At 41.2% G+C, this 20,639-nt stretch overlaps 1 protein-coding gene across 3 annotated transcripts in view; it reads right to left on the bottom strand.

The window, feature by feature from the left end:
• CRB2 (crumbs cell polarity complex component 2) overlaps window positions 1-20,639 on the bottom strand; it is a 229,814-nt gene that overhangs the window by 33,222 nt on the left and 175,953 nt on the right. The window lies entirely within an intron of this gene.

Raw genomic sequence — 20,639 nt, 5'->3', positions numbered from 1 at the left:
ATAGTATAATACACCCCATAGAGCTCCATACAGTGTAACACACAACCCATAGTGCCCCATGCATTGTAAAACACACACCATAGTCCACCATACAGTATAAGACACACCCCATAGTCCTCCATAAAGGATAATAAACACCTCAGTGCTCTACATAGTAAAATACTCCTCCCATAGTGCTCCACATAGTATAATACACAACCCATAGTGCTAAATACAGTATAATACACCCCATATTACTCCATACAGTATAATACACACCTCATAGTTTCCCACATAGTATAATGCACCTCAATATAGTATAAAGTGCAAAACAGTTTTGCATTTTGTACAATCCACACACCATAAACCTCCAATACAGTAGACTCATAGAACAATCCACCCCATAGTGCTCCAAACAGTATAATATACACCACATAGTCCATAATAGTGTAATACACACTCCATAGTGTTCTGCATAGTATAATACACATCCCATAGTCCTCCTTATAGTATAATGCACACCCCATAGACCTCCACATAGTATAATACACACCCCATAGTTCTCCACATAGTATAATGTACCTCACAGTCCTCAATATAGTATAAAGGGCAAAACAGTTTTGCATTTTGTACAATCCACACACCCATGGACACCCTATAGTGCTCCATACAGTATAATACACACCCCATAGTCCTCCATAGAGTATACCACACACCCCATAGTCCTCCATACAGTATAATACACCCATATTCCTCCATACAGTATAATACTGTCCATTTTGCTCCACATAAAATAATGCACCCACAGTCCTTCATATTGTGCAATGTACATACCATAGTTCTCCATATAGTGTAATGTGACTCATATTACTCCATATAGTATAATGCACCCCAGAGTGCTCCACACAGTACAATACACACCCCATAGTGCTCCATACAGTATAAAACACACCCCATAGTCACTCCATACAGTATAATGCACCAAATAGTGCTCCACATAATATAATGCAGCCCATAGTCCTCCACATAGTGTAATGCACCCACCAAAGTCCATCAAATAGTATAATGTGCAATATATAGTATAATTCACCCCATAGTGCTCCATACAGTATAATACAGTCCTCATTGTGCTCCATACAGTATAATACACACACCATAGTACGCTACATAGTATAACACACCCCATGGTGCTCCATACAGTATAATATACACCCCCTAGTCCTCCATTGAGTATACTACACACCCCACAGTCCTCCATACAGTATAATACACAACCCATAGTGCTCCACATAATATAATGCATCCCATAGTCCTCCACATAGTATAATGCAGTCCACCATATAGCATAAAGTGCACCACAGTCCTTCGTATTGTTCAATGCACACACCATAGTTCTCCATATAGTATAATGTGACTCAGGGGAACTCCATATAGTAGAATCCACCCCAATAGAGCTCCATACAGTATAATACACAACCCATAGTGCTTCATGCATTATAGTACTCACACCATAGTCCTCCATACAGTATAATACAAATCTCAGTCCTCCATACAGTGTAATATACACCCCATAGTGCTATACCATAGTATTTCACACACCCATAGTGCTCCATATAAAATAAAGCACCCACAGTCCTTTATATTGTACAATGCACATACCATAGTTTTTCATATAGTGTAATGTGACTCATTACACCATATAGTAGAATATACCACATAGTGCACCATACAGTATAATACACACCCATAGTGCTCTACATAGTATAATTCCAACTCCCATAGTGTTCCGCATAACACAATACACACCCCTTAGTGCTCCATACAGAATAATAAACACCCTATAGTGATCTATACAGTATAATACACCCCATAGTGCTCCATACAGTATAATGCACACCCCATAGTGCTAAACACAGTATGATACAGACCCCATAGTGCACTACATAGAATACACCTCTCATAGTGTCCCACATAGTATAATACACACCCATAGTGCTCCACATAATATAATGCACCTCACAGTACTCAATATAGTATAAAGTGCACCCAGGTCTTCATATTGTACAATGCACACACCCCATAATTCTCCATATAGTATAATGTGACTCATAGTGCTCCATGCAGTATAATGTACACCTCATAGTGCTCTAAATCATATAAAACACCTCGCATACTGCTCTACATAGTGTAATACACCCCATAGTGCTTCATACAGTGTAATACACCCCATAGTACTCCATACAGTATAACACACACCCCATAGTGCTCCATACAGTTTAATACACAGCATACCCCTTCCTACAGTATAATACACACCACATAGTCCTCAATGCAGTGAGTGCAATACACACCCCATAGTCCTCCATACAGTATAATGTACCTCAAAGACCTCCATATAGAATAATGCATCCCATAGTCCTCCACATGGTATAATGCTCACCCCAACGCTCTCCATACAGTATAATGCACCCCACAGTCCGCAATATAGTGGAAAGTGCAAAACAGTTTTGCATATTGTACAACGCGCACAACATTGACCGCCATACAGTCTAATGTAACCCATACCACTCTACATAGTATAATACACCCCATAGTTCTCCATACTGTATAATACAAATCCCATAGTCCTCCATACAATATAATACACAACCCATAGTGCTCCATACAATATAATACACACCCTATAGTGCTCCATACAGTATAATACACCCTCATAGTCCTCCATACATTATAACAAACCCATAGTCCTGCACATAATATAATGCACCCTATAGCCCTCTACATAGTATAATGTACCTCACAGCCCTCCATGTAGTATAAAATGCACCACAGTCCTTCATATTGTACAATGCACACACCATAGTCCTCCATATACTATAATGTGACCCATAGCATGCCATGTGCTATAATTTACCCCATAGTTCTCCATACAGAATACACATGCTAAAGTCCTCCATACAGTATAATGCACACCCCAAAGTCCTCCATATGGTATAATACATACTCCATAGTGCTCCATACAGTATAATACACACCCCATAGTCCTCCATACAGTAAAATACACACACCATAGTGCTCCACACAGTACAATACACACCCATAGTGCTCCACATAGCATAATGCACCCTATAGTCCTCCATATAGTATAAAGTGCAGCACAGTCCTCCATATTGTATAATGCACACACCATAGTCCTCCAAATAGGATAATGTGACCATTAGCAAGCCATATAGTATAATTCACCCCATAATGCTCCATACAGTATAATACACAACCCATAGTGCTTCATATAGTATAATACAACCCATAGTGCTTCCTATAGTCCTCCACATAGTATAGTGAACTCCACAGCGCTCCACATAGTACAAAGTGCACCATAGTCCATCATATTGTAGTTCTCACACCATAGTTCTCGATATAGGTAATGTGACCCAGTACTCCATATAGTATAATCCACCCTATAATCTATCTTATCTACCCTACCAATACAGTATGATACACACCCCTTAGTGTTCTACATATTGCAATACACGCAATAGTGCTCCATACAGTATAATACACATCCCATAGTGCTCCATACAGTATAATACACACCCCATACTCCTCCATACAGTACAATACATACCACATAGTGCTCCATGCAGTAAAAAATACCCCCATAGTGCTCCATATAGTATAAAGTGCACCTCTGCATCCATATTGTACATGCACACACCATAGCCCTCCATAAGTATAATGCACCCCATAGTCATCCACATTGTATAATACACACCCCATAGTCCTCTACATAGTATAATGCACCTCACAGATCTCCACATAGTAGAAAGTGCACCACAGTCTTCCGTATTCTATAATACAGTCCTCTATATAGTATGTGACTCACAGTGCTCCGTACTGTGTAATAAAAACACCATAATGCTCCTTACAATATAATGCACACCCCATTGTGCTCCACATAGTATAATACACAACCCATAGTGCCTCATATAGTATAATACACACCACATAATGCTCTATACAGTATAATACACAACCCATAGGGGTCCATACAGTACAATGCACACCCCATGATGCTCCACATAGTATAATACACACCCCATAGTGCTTCATACAGTGTAATACACACCCCATAGTCCTCCATACAGTATAAAACACACCCAATACTGATCCATACAGTATCATACACACCACATAGTGGTCTATACAGTATAATACAAACCCATAGTCCTCAATACAGTGTAATACACACCCATAGTGCTCTATAAAGTATAATCCACCTCAAAGACCTCCATATAGTATAATGCACCTATAGTTCTCCACATACTAAAATACACACCCCATAGTCCTCCATACAGTATAATACACACCCCATAGTGCTCCATACAGTATAATACACTCCATAGTGTTCCATACAGCCCAGAGTGCTCTACATAAAATAATGTACCCCATAGTCCTACACATAGTATAATGCACCCCACAGTCCTCAATATAGTATAAAGTGCACCACAGTCCACACCATAGTTTTCCAAATAGTATAATGTGACTCATAGTACTACATAGTACTACTGTGACTCATAGTACTACATAGTACTACAAAGTATACTCTACAAAGTATAATCCACCCCATAGTGCTCCACACAGTATAATACAAACCTGATAGTGCTCCATAACACTCCATAGTCCTCCTTACAGTATAATACACACCACATACTCCTCCACATAGTACAATGTGTACCACAGTCCTCCATATAGTACAATGCACACCCCATAGTCCTCCATACAGTATAAATAAACACCACATAGTGCTCCATACAGTATAATACACACCCCATAGTGCTCCATACAGTGTAATACACACCCCCTAGTGCTCCACATAGTATAATACACATCCCAGAGTCCTCCATATAGTATCATGCACCCCACAGTCCTCCATATAGTATTAGGTGCACCACAGTCCTTCATATTGTGCAATGCACACACCATAGTTCTCCATAAAGTATAATGTGACCCAAAGCACTCGACATAGTATAATTCACCCCATAGTGCTCCATACAGTATAATACACATCCTATAGTCCTCCATACAGTATAACACATCCAATAGTGCTCCATACAGTAAAATACACACCCAAAGTCCTGCACACAATATAATGCACCCTATAGTGCTCCACATATTATAGTACACCCCACAGTCCTCCATATAGTATAAAGTGCATTACAGTCCTTCATATTGTACTATGCACACACCACAGTTCTCCATATAGTACAATCCACCCCATAGTGCTCCTTATAGTATAATACACACCTCATAGTGCGCTACATAGTAGAATACACACCCCCATAGTGCTCCATACAGTATAATACACACCACATACTGCTCCATACAGTATAATATACACCCCATATTGCTCCATGCAGTATAAAACACACCCCATAATGCTCCATACAGTATAATACACATCCCACAGTGCTCAGTACAGTATAATACACACCAGTCCTCCATACAGTATAAAACACACCCCATAGTGCTCCACACATGATAATATACCTCATAGAGCTCCCCATAATATAATGCACCTCATAGTTCTCCACATAGTATAATCCACCCCACAATACTCCACATTGTGCAATGCACACACCATCATCCTCCATATGGTATAATGTGACCCATAATGTGCCGTATAGTATAATTCACCCCATAGTGCTCCATACAGTATAATACACACCCCATAGTCCTCCATATACAGTAGTATAACGCACCTCAAAGACCACCATATAGTACAATGCAACCTATAGTCCTCCATATTGTACAAAGAACACCCCATATTCATTGATACAGTATAATACCCACCCATAGTCCTCCACATAATATAATGCACCATATAGTCCCCTACATGGTATAATAAACACCCCATAATGCTCTCTATATAGTACAATACACACCCCATAGTTCTCCATACAGTATAATACACACCCCATAGTGCTGCACATAATATAAAGCATTCTATACTCCTCAACATAGTATAAGCCACCCCACAGTCCTCAACATAGTAGAAAGTGCACCACAGTCCTCCATATTCTACAATGCACACACCTAGTCCACTATATAGCATACTGTGACCGAGACGAGCGGTGGATACCGCGTCTGGGCCAGAAGCACACGACATGCACGTAACTTTAAGCGCATTTCTATACAGCCTTTTACCAGGTAACCGCCCTGCACACAGACGCAGTTTGTTTCCTTCTTGGCCCTCTTTCTTCCAAAAGTTTACCAGTACGTAACTGATGAAGGTCCCGAACTTGGGGACCGAAACGTTTGTTGGTACTACAAATAAGCAATAAGCACTAAGCAATAAGTTGAGTGCCAGGTTCTTCTATTTACCATACAGTATTATACACACACCATAGTAATCCACATAGTATAATGCATACCCCATAGGCCTCAATATAGTATAATACACCCCATAGGCCAACATATAGTATAATGCACCCGATAGTGCTCTATACAGTATAATACAAACCCCACAGTACTCCACATAATATAATGCAGCCCAATGCACACACCATAGTCCTCCAAATAGTATAATTCACCCCATTGTGCTTCATACAGTGTAATACACACCCCATAGGACTCCACACACTATAAGACACACACCATAGTGGTCTATACAGTATAAGACACACCCATAATGCTTGACATACTAAAATACACCCCATATTCCTCCATATAGTATAAACTGCAGCACAGTCCTCCATATTGTAGTGCACACACCATAGTCCTTCATATAGTATAATGTGACCCATAGCACTATAGTATAATTTACCCCATAGTCCTCCATACATTATAATACACACCCCATAGTCATCAAAACAGTGAAATACACACCCTATAGTGCTCCATATAGTATAATACACCCCATAGTCCTTCACATAATATAAAGCACCCTATACTCCTCCACATAGTATAATGCACCCCACAGTCCTCCATATAGTGGAAAGTCCACCACAGTCCTCCATATTATACAATGCACACACCATAGTCCTCTATATATTATGTGACCCATAGTGCTCCATTCAGTATAATACACATCACATAGTACTCAATACAGTATAATACACACCCCTTTGTGCTCCATACAGTATTATACACACACACCATAGTAATCCACATAGTATAATGCATACCCCATAGGCCTCAATATAGTATAATACACCCCATAGACCAACATGTAGTATAATGCACCCCATAGTGCTCTATACAGTATAATACACACCCCATAGTCATCCATACAGTGTAATTCACACCCCATAGTGCTCCACACAGTACACACCCCATAGTCCTCCATACACTATAATACTCTATATGAAGAACTATGGGGTGTGTATTGTACTGTATGGAGTACTACTGAGTGTGCATTACACTGTATGGAGGACTATGGAGTGTATTATACTGTTTGGAGGACTATGGGTTGTATATTATACTATGTTGAGGACGATGGGGTGTATATTATACTATGTTCAGCACTATGTGGTGAGTAATAAACTATATGAAGCAATATGGGGTGTGTAATACACACCCCATAGTGCTCAACACACCCCATCGTCCTCCACACAGTATAATACACACCTCAGTCCTCAACACATAAAGCAACCTATACTCCCTCACATAGCATAATGCACCCCACAGTCCTCCACATAGTAGAAAGTGCATCACAGTCCTCCATATTGTACAAAATCACACAACTGTATAGTAGAATATGACCCATAGTGCTCTGTACGGTATAACAACCGATAGTGCCCCATACAATATAATGCACACCCCATAGTGCTCCATACAGTGTAATACACTCCCCACAGTCCTCCATACAGTATAAAGTGTCCCATAGTCCTCCATATAGTATAATGCACACACCATCCTACATGTAGTACAATGCACTCCATAGTTCTTCATATAGTAGAAAGTGCACCTCAGTCCTCCATATTGTACAATGAACACACCATAGTTCTCTATATAGTATAATGAGACCCATAGTGCTCCTTGCAGTATAATATACACTCCATAGTGCTCCATAAAGTATATTACACACCGAATAATCCTCTATACAGTATAATGCACACTTCAGTCCTCTGTACAGTATAATACACAATCCATAGTGCTCCATAAAGTATAATACACATTACATAGTACTCCATACAGTATAATAAACACCCCATAGTTCTCCACAGTATAATATACACCCCATAGTGCTCCATACAGTATAATACACATCCTATAGCCCACCATACAGTATAATGTACCTCATAGTCCTGCATATAGTATAATGCACACACCATAGTCCTTCATATAGTACAATGCACTCCCCATAGTATAATGCACCCCATAGTTCTTCATGTAGTATAATGCATTCTCCATAGTCCTTTATATAGAATAATGCACTGCCCATAGTCTGATACAGTATAATGCAGCCCCAGATATAGTATAATGCAGCCCCTCATAGCATAATGAAGCCACCGCGCAGAATATAATGCAGCCCCCTCAGAATATAATGCAGCCCCATAGAGTATGAAGCAGCCCCCACATAGTATAATGCAACCCCCCCAACAATATACTGGCCACCAATTATTCACTGATAAAGAAAAAAAAATACAATACTCGCCTCTCCTCGTTCCCTCGCTGCACCAGGCTCTGCAGAGTGTCTTAGCAGCTGCACTGCCCGATACACAGCACAGCACGGTACGGTGAAGTGATGTCATAGCACCTCCGCTGTGTCAGAAGCAGAGGGGGAATGATGGGGGGGAGAGAGTCACGCTCTCTCCTCCATTATAGCTTTCAATAGTATAGGCAGATGAATGTGGCGCCAGACCCCCTGACTAAAGGGCCCCTTAACAGCCACGTAGTTTGCCTCTATTAGCAGCACACCACTGGCTGTGGGCCCCTGTTGGAGTGGGGTCCCTAGGCAGCTGCCTAATCTGCCTGCCCATAACGCCGAACCCGAGTACAACCCTGGACCCTCAAGTGCCTTGTCCTCCCAGTTCTACAGGTTCCTTCTCTTGGACCATTCAACTAGAAGGAGCAGACACATGAAATATAATGTCCTTCTTATGTCTTAGGATTTCTTTTAATTCATCAGGATGTACTGCAAACTAAGCAAAAGCTTAGAGTTGAATTATTCCATTACTAAGCAACTATAGGTTACACCACCCCTGAACAGGAGCAGATTTGCAGAACCCAATCAGCATTGACCAATGAGCTCCACAACGTCTTATATAAGGCCCCTGGTGGTGACTAAAACATCTCATCTGTGAGGGTAATGGATGTTGGATCCACTCCAATCTGGTTTTGGTAACCCATGTTAAGAACAGGTAATCAATAGCGAGGTAGTGGAACAACCGTTATTTTTAGCATTCTGTGCTACAGTAATTTCTTTGTTGGATTGACCTAGATAGGCTAACCTCTATTCCTCACGAATATCAATGGCCTTGGGCCAAGTAACTAGATTCCTAGGGGCCCCGTGGCAAGATTTGAACATCACCCACCCCACTAGCATAGTCCCCAGTGATGTTGCCAGAGCTCATAAAGTCATGTGTTCGCCTTCCATATATTTTTTTAAAAATGCACCGATGAAAGATATAAATCTGATACTTCGAAATAATTCAGGCATAGAGATACCAAATAACAAATATCTTTGTACTGTCACTGAGCAATGTCCTCTATACCAAGACGGCCAATAGTACCACATACAAGGGACAAATATTGCCATATAACACCATACATATAGAGTAGTGACCAAATACTAGCACAATACTGATCACTATCAAGAATTAAAGCATGAACAATAATGTTAATGTTATCACCAGTGCATTATACACAGGAGCTCTGTATAAAGTGCCAGTGTATAGGTAATACACTGATCATCGGTGACATACACAGAAGCTCTGTATATAGTATACAAGTAATAGTGATCACCTGTGGCATTATACACAGGAGATCTGTATATAGTGTATAGTGTACAGGTAATACAGTGATCACCGGTGACATTATAGACAGGGGCTCTGTATGTAGCGTCAGTGTACATGTAATACAGTGATCACTGTTGACATACACAGGAGCTCTCTATATAGTGCAAGGTAATACAGTGATCACCAGGACTTTATACACAGGAGCTCTGTATATAATGTCAGTGTACAGGTAATATAGTGATTACCAGTGACATTATACACCAGAGCTCTACACTGTGTTCCAAATTATTATGCATAAAGAGTTTAGGAGTGATAAGGTTAGAATTTTTTTGTTTGTCATTTAAACTCATTGATGGTGATGTGTGTCAGGGCTCTTTATATCACTGAAAGCAATTGCAGAGACCTGTGCACATTAGTTTGGCAGGTGTGTCCAAATAAAGGCAAGACTACTTAAGAAGGCTGTTCCACATTATTAAGCAGCCTACATTTTTTGCCAAAATGGGAAAGAAAAAGGATGTGTCGGCTGCTGAGAAGCAACAATTTGTGGAGTATTTAGGTCAAGGCATGACTACAATCAACATTGCCAAGACACTTCATCGTTATCATCACATAATCAAGAAGTATGTAGCTGATTCCCAGCACACACGTGTGCGTGCTGATAAGGAAAAATTGAGGACTCTTTCCAACAGGCAATTGCATAAGGTTAAAAGAGCAGCTGCAAAAATGCCTTGTCATAGCAGCAGACAAGTTTTTGAAGCTGCTGGTGCCTCCAACGTCCCCAAAACAACAAGATGCAGGGTCCTTCAGAGGTGCGTAAGCCATCCTGTTGACCACCTCTATCCACTGCAACAAGCAGAAACGGCTCCAGTGGGCCAAACGATACATGAAGACTGACTTCCAAACTGTTTTGTTCACCGATGAGTGCTGTGCAACGCTCGATGGTCCAGATGGATGGAGTGGAGGATGGCTGGTTGATGGACACTCCATGAAAACACGGCTAAGGCGCCAACAAGGAGGAGGTGGAGTATTGTTTTGGGCTGGAATCATGGGGAGAGAGATTGTCAGCCCCTTTTTGATCCCTGAAGGGGTAAAGATGAACTCCATAATCTATGTGGAGATTCTAAAACAACACTTCCTGCCATGGCTCAAGAGGAAGAACCGTGCTTTCTGCAGCAAGATCATTTTCATGCATGATAATGCACCGTCTCATGCTGCAAAAAACACATCTGCATCTCTGGCTGCTATGGGCATAAAAGAGGACAAACTTATGGTGTGGCCACCATCTTCCCCTGACCTCAACCCCATTGAGAACCTCTGGAGCATCATCAAAAGGAGTGTCTATGATGGCGGGAGGCTGTTCACATCTAAGCAACAGCTCTGGGAGGGTATTCTGTCCACATGCAAAACAATTGAAGCAGAAACCATCCAAAAACTGACAAATTCAATGGACGAGAGAGTTAAGAAGCTTCTTTCGAACAAGGGGTCCTATGTGCAAATGTAACATCACCTAGAATAAAGTTTTCACTTGAAAACTGTTTGATTTCATTTTGTAATAAGCTGATAATGCTTATAACTTCACAATTGACCATTTTTTTGTTCAAAATAAAATAAAAAAGGTTGAAAACTCTGCTGTGCATAATAATTTGGAACATGCATTTTGAGTGTTTATTTTTTTTTTAAAGATACTGTTTTCATAGGCAGTTTGTTCCAAAACATTGCAATTATATTAGAATAGCAGATGACTGGAAAATAACAATGACTGCAATTCAGATAGGTAATTTAGAGAAAATATGAGGAAATGTTATTTGCATAATAATTTGGAACACAGTGTATATATATATAGTGTACAGGCAATACACTAATTATCAGTGACATACACTCACCGGCCACTTTATTAGGTACACCATGCTAGTAACGGGTTGGACCCCCTTTTGCCTTCAGAACTGCCTCAATTCTTCGTGGCATAGATTCAACAAGGTGCTGGAAGCATTCCTCAGAGATTTTGGTCCATATTGACATGATGGCATCACACAGTTGCCGCAGATTTGTCGGCTGCACATCCCAAAGATGCTCCATACAAGGCAGGATGGATCCATGCTTTCATGTTGTTTACGCCAAATTCTGACCCTACCATCCGAATGTCGCAGCAGAAATCGAGACTCATCAGACCAAGCAACGTTTTTCCAATCTTCTACTGTCCAATTTCGATGAGCTTGTACAAATTGTAGCCTCCGTTTCCTGTTCTTAGCTGAAAGGAGTGGTACCCGGTGTGGTCTTCTGCTGCTGTAGCCCATCTGCCTCAAAGTTCGACGCACTGTGCGTTCAGAGATGCTCTTAGGCCTACCTTGGTTGTAACGGGTGGCGATTTGAGTCACTGTTGCCTTTCTATCAGCTCGAACCAGTCTGCCCATTCTCCTCTGACCTCTGGCATCAACAAGGCATTTCCGCCCACAGAACTGCCGCTCACTGGATTTTTTTTCTTTTTCGGACCATTCTCTGTAAACCCTAGAGATGGTTGTGCGTGAAAATCCCAGTAGATCAGCAGTTTCTGAAATACTCAGACCAGCCCTTCTGGCACCAACAACCATGCCACGTTCAAAGGCACTCAAATCACCTTTCTTCCCCATACTGATGCTCGGTTTGAACTGCAGGAGATTGTCTTGACCATGTCTACATGCCTAAATGCACTGAGTTGCCGCCATGTGATTGGCTGATTAGAAATTAAGTGTTAACAAGAAGTTGGACAGGTGTACCTAATAAAGTGGCCGGTGAGTGTACACAGGAGCTCTGTATATAGTGTCAGAGTACAGGTAATACAATGATCACCAGTGACATACACAGGAGCTCTGTAAATAGTGTATAGGTAATACAGTGATCACCGGTGATATTATACACAGGAGCGCTGTATATAGAGTTCGTGTACATTTACATAGTAACAGTTATTAAGGTTGATGGAAGACTTTAAGTCCATCTAGTTCAACCCACAGCCTAACCTAACATGCCCTAACATGTTGACCCAGAGGAAGGCAAAAAAAAAACAATGTGACAAAGAGTAAGCTCCACATTGGGGATAAAAATTCCTTCCCGCCTCCACATACGGCAATTAGACTAGTTCCCTGGATTAACACCCTATCAAGGAATCTAGTATATATAACCTGTAACATTATACTTTTCAAGAAAGGCATCCAGTCCCCTCTTAAATTTAAGTAATGAATCACTCATTACAACATCATATGGCAGAGAGCTCCATAGCCTCGCTGCTCTTACAGTAAAGAATCCGTGTATGTGATTATGCTTAAACCTTCTTTCCTCCTGACGTAGAGGATGCCCCCTTGTCCCTGTCTCAGGTCTATGATTAAAAAGATCATCAGAAAGGTCTTTGTACTGTCCCCTCATATATTTATACATTAAAATAAGATCACCCCTTAGCCTTCGTTTTTCCAAACTAAATAGCCCCAAGTGTAATAACCTATCTTAGTATTGCAGACCCTCCAGTCCTCTAATAACCTTGGTCACTCTTCTCTGCACCCACTCTAGTTCAGCTATGTCTTTCCTATACACCGGAGACCAGAACTGTACACAGTATTCTAAGTGTGGGCGAACTAGTGACTTGTATAGAGGTAAAATTATGTTCACCTCATGAGCATCTATGCCTCTTTTAATGCATCCCATTATTTTATTTGCCTTTGCAGCAGCTGCTTGACACTGGCCACTAAATGTGAGTTTGTCATCCACCCATACTCCCAGGTCTTTTACACTGACGGTTTTGCCCAGAGTTATAATTAAGCACATAGTTATACATCTTATTACTTCTACCCAAGTGCATGACCTTACATTTATCCCCATTAAAGCTCATTTGCCATTTATCAGCCCAAGCTTCTAGTTTACATAAATCATCCTGCAATATAAAATTGTCCTCCTCTGTATTGATTACCCTGCAGAGTTTAGTGTCATCTGCAAATATTGAAATTCTACTCTGTATGCCTTCTACAAGGTCATTAATAAGTATGTTAAAAAGAAGAGGGCCCAATACTGACCCCTGTGGTACCCCACTGCTAACCGCGACCCAGTCCGAGTGTGCTCCATTAATAACCACCCTTTGTTTCCTATCCCTGAGCCAGCTCTTAACCCACTTACACATATTTTCCCCTATCCCCATTATTCTCATTTCATGAATCAACCTTTTGTGTGGCACCGTATCAAAAGCTTTTCAAAAGTCCATATACACTACGTCCACTGGGTTCCCTTGGTCCAGTCCGGAACTTACCTCTTCATAGAAATTGATCAGATTAGTCTGACAGGAACGGTCCCTAGTAAACCCATGTTGATATTGGGTCATGAGGTTATTCCTCTTCAGATACTGCAGCATAGCATCTCTTAGAAAACCCTCCAGAATTTTACCCACAGTAGAGGTTAAGCTTACTGGCCTATAATTTCCGAGTTCAGTTTTTGTCCCCTTTTTGAATATTGTATTATTTAATTCAGTGATCACCAGAGACATACACAGGAGCTCTGTATATATAGTGTCAGTTTACAGGTAATATCATGTATAATATCACTGGTGATCACTATTACCTGCATACTCACACTACATACAGAGCTCCTGTACAGGTCCTTCTCAAAAAATTAGCATATAGTGTTAAATTTCATTATTTACCATAATGTAATGATTACAATTAAACTTTCATATATTATAGATTCATTATCCACCAACTGAAATTTGTCAGGTCTTTTATTGTTTTAATACTGATGATTTTGGCCTACAACTCCTGATAACCCAAAAAACCTGTCTCAATAAATTAGCATATCAAGAAAAGGTTCTCTAAATGACCTATTACCCTAATCTTCTGAATCAACTAATTAACTCTAAACACATGCAAAAGATACCTGAGGCTTTTAAAAACTCCCTGCCTGGTTCATTACTCAAAACCCCCATCATGGGTAAGACTAGCGACCTGACAGATGTCAAGAAGGCCATCATTGACACCCTCAAGCAAGAGGGTAAGACCCAGAAAGAAATTTCTCAACAAATAGGCTGTTCCCAGAGTGCTGTATCAAGGCACCTCAATGGTAAGTCTGTTGGAAGGAAACAATGTGGCAGAAAACGCTGTACAACGAGAAGAGGTGACCGGACCCTGAGGAAGATTGTGGAGAAGGACCGATTCCAGACCTTGGGGAACCTGAGGAAGCAGTGGACTGAGTCTGGTGTGGAAAGGCGTGTGCAGGAAATGGGCTACAGGTGCCGCATTCCCCAGGTAAAGCCACTTTTGAACCATAAACAGCGGCAGAAGCGCCTGACCTGGGCTACAGAGAAGCAGCACTGGACTGTTGCTAAGTGGTCCCAAGTACTTTTTTCTGATGAAAGCAAATTTTGCATGTCATTCGGAAATCAAGGTGCCAGAGTCTGGAGGAAGACTGGGGAGAAGGAAATGCCAAAATGCCTGAAGTCCAGTGTCAAGTACCCACAGTCAGTGATGGTGTGGGGTGCCATGTCAGCTGCTGGTGTTGGTCCACTGTGTTTCATCAAGGGCAGGGTCAATGCAGCTAGCTATCAGGAGATTTTGGAGCACTTCATGCTTCCATCGGCTGAAATGCTTTATGGAGATGAAGATTTCATTTTTCAGCACGACCTGGCACCTGCTCACAGTGCCAAAACCACTGGTAAATGGTTTACTGACCATGGTATTACTGTGCTCAATTGGCCTGCCAACTCTCCTGACCTGAACCCCATAGAGAATCTGTGGGATATTGTGAAGAGAAAGTTGAGAGACACAAGACCCAACACTCTGGATGAGCTTAAGGCCGCTATTGAAGCATCCAGGGCCTCCATAACATCTCAGCAGTGTCACAGGCTGATTGCCTCCATGCCACGCCGCATTGAAGCAGTCATTTCTGCCAAAGGATTCCCGACAAAGTATTGAGTGCATAACTGAACATTATTATTTGATGGTTTTTTTGTTTGTTATTAAAAAACACTTTTATTTGATTGGACGGGTGAAATATGCTAATTTATTGAGACAGGTTTTTTGGGTTATCAGGAGTTGTAGGCCAAAATCATCAGTATTAAAACAATAAAAGACCTGACAAATTTCAGTTGGTGGATAATGAATCTATAATATATGAAAGTTTAATTGTAATCATTACATCATGGTAAATAATGAAATTTAACACTATATGCTAATTTTTTGAGAAGGACCTGTATATAACGTCACTGGTGATCATTGAATTACCTGAACACTGACACTATATACAGAGCTCCTGTGTAAAATGTCACTGGTGATCACTGTATTACCTGTACCCTGACACTATATACAGAGCTCCTGTGTATAATATCACTGGTGATCACTGTATTACCTGTACGCTATTTACAGAGCTCCTGTGTATAATGTCACTGGTGACTACTGTATTACCTGTACACTGACACTATATACAGAGCTTCTGTGTATAATAGTGTGGCGCCCCAGGGTCCTGGACGTCGCAGTGGAATTGCTTTTCTCTCGGGGAGAGTGATGCTACGTTTGGAGGCAAAGAAGGATAACTGCACCCAGGTATCACAAACATGCAACACATTTCACACTCCAGACCACCAGGGGGAGCTCCTGACCCTATTTACTAGGTCACTATTCAATATACAGTGGTGTTCAAAAGTCCTGCATAGGCGTGAAGAAAACTATACAGGTCCTTCTCAAAAAAATTAGCATATAGTGTTAAATTTCATTATTTACCATAATGTAATGATTACAATTAAACTTTCATATATTATAGATTCATTATCCACCAACTGAAATTTGTCAGGTCTTTTATTGTTTTAATACTGATGATTTTGGCATACAACTCCTGATAACCCAAAAAACCTGTCTCAATAAATTAGCATATTTCACCCGACCAATCAAATAAAAGTGTTTTTTAATACCAAACAAAAAAACCATCAAATAATAATGTTCAGTTATGCACTCAATACTTGGTCGGGAATCCTTTGGCAGAAATGACTGCTTCAATGCGGCGTGGCATGGAGGCAATCAGCCTGTGACACTGCTGAGATGTTATGGAGGCCCAGGATGCTTCAATAGCGGCCTTAAGCTCATCCAGAGTGTTGGGTCTTGCGTCTCTCAACTTTCTCTTCACAATATCCCACAGATTCTCTATGGGGTTCAGGTCAGGAGAGTTGGCAGGCCAATTGAGCACAGTAATACCATGGTCAGTAAACCATTTACCAGTGGTTTTGGCACTGTGAGCAGGTGCCAGGTCGTGCTGAAAAATGAAATCTTCATCTCCATAAAGCATTTCAGCCGATGGAAGCATGAAGTGCTCCAAAATCTCCTGATAGCTAGCTGCATTGACCCTGCCCTTGATGAAACACAGTGGACCAACACCAGCAGCTGACATGGCACCCCACACCATCACTGACTGTGGGTACTTGACACTGGACTTCAGGCATTTTGGCATTTCCTTCTCCCCAGTCTTCCTCCAGACTCTGGCACCTTGATTTCCAAATGACATGCAAAATTTGCTTTCATCAGAAAAAAGTACTTGGGACCACTTAGCAACAGTCCAGTGCTGCTTCTCTGTAGCCCAGGTCAGGCGCTTCTGCCGCTGTTTATGGTTCAAAAGTGGCTTTACCTGGGGAATGCGGCACCTGTAGCCCATTTCCTGCACACGCCTGTGCACGGTGGCTCTGGATGTTTCCACACCAGACTCAGTCCACTGCTTCCTCAGGTTCCCCAAGGTCTGGAATCGGTCCTTCTCCACAATCTTCCTCAGGGTCCGGTCACCTCTTCTCGTTGTACAGCGTTTTCTGCCACATTGTTTCCTTCCAACAGACTTACCATTGAGGTGCCTTGATACAGCACTCTGGGAACAGCCTATTTGTTGAGAAATTTCTTTCTGGGTCTTACCCTCTTGCTTGAGGGTGTCAATGATGGCCTTCTTGACATCGGTCAGGTCGCTAGTCTTACCCATGATGGGGGTTTTGAGTAATGAACCAGGCAGGGAGTTTTTAAAAGCCTCAGGTATCTTTTGCATGTGTTTAGAGTTAATTAGTTGATTCAGAAGATTAGGGTAATAGATCATTTAGAGAACCTTTTCTTGATATGCTAATTTATTGAGACAGGTTTTTTGGGTTATCAGGAGTTGTATGCCAAAATCATCAGTATTAAAACAATAAAAGACCTGACAAATTTCAGTTGGTGGATAATGAATCTATAGTATATGAAAGTTTAATTGTAATCATTACATTATGGTAAATAATGAAATTTAACACTATATGCTAATTTTTTGAGAAGGACCTGTATGTTTCATACTTCTGCAGCTCTACATTGAAACTGGTGGAACATATATGTTTTTGTAATCCCTCATTGTTTGCCATACTCATTTTTGAATGTCCCAAGTGTATTAATTTTATGGCATGCGCATTTTTGATATTTTTTTTTTACAGCACAAACATACCTACACCAGTACAGTGTGTAGAATGGTGAACAGGTTTCTAAGTTCATTAACTTCCAATTCAAGTTCACACAGACTTAAATTTTACTTTTTAAGATTTATTATTTTTTATTTAATTCAGAGTCCTGAAAAGGGCCTTTAGAGTGCATCTTTAGCTTCTAATACTTTACTGGCCAGCTTTTGCTCTTGAGCACCAGCTTGCATCTCTGTGGTATTGAGTGAACAAGCTTCTGCAGATGTTCACGAGTGATGATGTGGTTCCAGGCCTGTATCAGAACCTCAATCAACTCACTCTTGGTCCTTGGCTGTTTTCTAGATATCTCTAATGATACCTTGTGCCACAAATTTTCAATTGGATTGAGGTCCGGGGACTGACCTGGCCAGTCAATAGTAGCCACCTTGTTCTTCCAACACCATTGGCTGCCATACAGCCCCAGACCATTACTTTCATTACATGTTTCACAGAGAAGCTCAAACACTCTGGCTTGTACTCTTCATGTGGGAACCTTCTCACATAAGACTTGCCATCATTTCCTAAAATGCAAAAAGTGCTTTCATCACTAAATAGCACTTTTTCCCACTCCTCCTTCCTCCATTTTAAATATTTCAATGCCCACAGTTTTCTCCTTTGTCTTTGTATGGCTGTCATCAATGGCTTCTTTCGGGCCTTGCACCCTTTCAATCCTGCTTCCAAACATCTCTTCCTAACAGTTGATGTTGCTACCTCAATATTGCACTTTTCTTGCCATTCTCGCAGAAGCTGAGGAGAGGTGAGCTTTCGATTGGCAAGGGATGTTCTTATCAGTACTCTATCCTCCTTTTTAGTTGACTTTCTGGGCCAACCAGATCTGGGCCTGTCCTGGGTAATTCCAAGCTGCTTATGTTTCTGCAAAATTCTTACGACTATACTCTGATTACAGCCGACCTTCCTTGCGATCTGGGGGCCAGTATAACCCTCTTCATGTAGCACCACAACTCGCACACGATCCTCCGCTGACAAAAATCTGAAGGCTCCCATCATAAAACTCTACAGTATGATTCACTAGATAGACCAACAGATAAAACAAACAAACAAAGCAGCAGATGTGATGCAATGTAATGCAATGTGATTGGCTGCCATATCCAGGTTATGATTGGTCACAAGAACCTCATCTGTGATTGGCTAATTTTGGATCTGAAGCTGTACAATATATAGTTGTGCTTTCAATTCCCATATTGTTGCAATAATTTCAGGCAAAACTGCTTCAAAAGCTAAAAATATTACAGGGAGAGAATGTAAAATTGTATTCTGAACAAAACCATATATAATATGTCATATTAGCATCGAAGATATTCGACAGAAAACGTTTAAAACTTGAAAAATCAATTTATCCTATGCAGGACTTTTGAACACCACTGTATATATATATATATATATATATATATATATATATATATATATATATATTAGTCTGTAGGGAAAGTTAGAACGTTCCAGACCAGAGTCTGGGGAGGACAGAAGGTTAAAGGAGCTGTGCATGCCCTCAGAGCTGCAGCTCCTAGGAAGAGACACACAGAAGGCACAGCTGTATTGCAGCGAGCGTGAAGGAAGTCGTAGTAAAGGGGAGGATACCAGAAGGGGACCAGCCCTACACAGGCTGCTTCCTTCTGAGGCACAGAAGCCCGGTAGCCGGAACACCGAGGGAGTAAGGACCTTTATGCTTTGCTCAAGAGACCGGCAGGCAGGGGTGAACCTAGCCTCTCTGCTGCCTGAGGCGAGCTGCAAAATGGCGCCCCACGTGGGCCCCCCCCTTTAACACATATTATGATTCATAATGCACAGATACAGCACAAACATATAGCACAGCCACGTAGCATGTAACAGAGCCCAGAGTACATAAACACAGCTCACGAAGCATAAAGCACAGCCACGTAGTATACTGTACAGCCCACGTAGCATATAACACAGCCCACTTAGTATATAACACAGCCACGTGGCATAACAGCCCACGTAGCATATAACACAGCCCAAGTAGCATATAGCAGTCGGGTAGCATATAACAGCCCACGTAGCATATAGCACAGCCCACATAGCATATAGCACAGCCCACATAGCATATAGCACAGCCCACGTAGCATATAACAAAGCCCACGTAGTACATAGCACAGCCACGTAGCATATAACATCCCACGTAGCATATAGCGCAGCCACGTAGCATATAGCACAGCCACGTAGCATATAGCACAGCCACGTAGCCTATAGCTCAGCTTATATTTATT

Source organism: Ranitomeya variabilis, chromosome 2 (assembly GCF_051348905.1).
Source record: "Ranitomeya variabilis isolate aRanVar5 chromosome 2, aRanVar5.hap1, whole genome shotgun sequence".
Classification (NCBI taxonomy): Eukaryota; Metazoa; Chordata; class Amphibia; order Anura; family Dendrobatidae; genus Ranitomeya; species Ranitomeya variabilis.
The sequence above is the reverse complement of the archived record's forward strand: the minus strand, read 5'-3'. Positions and strand labels throughout refer to the sequence as shown.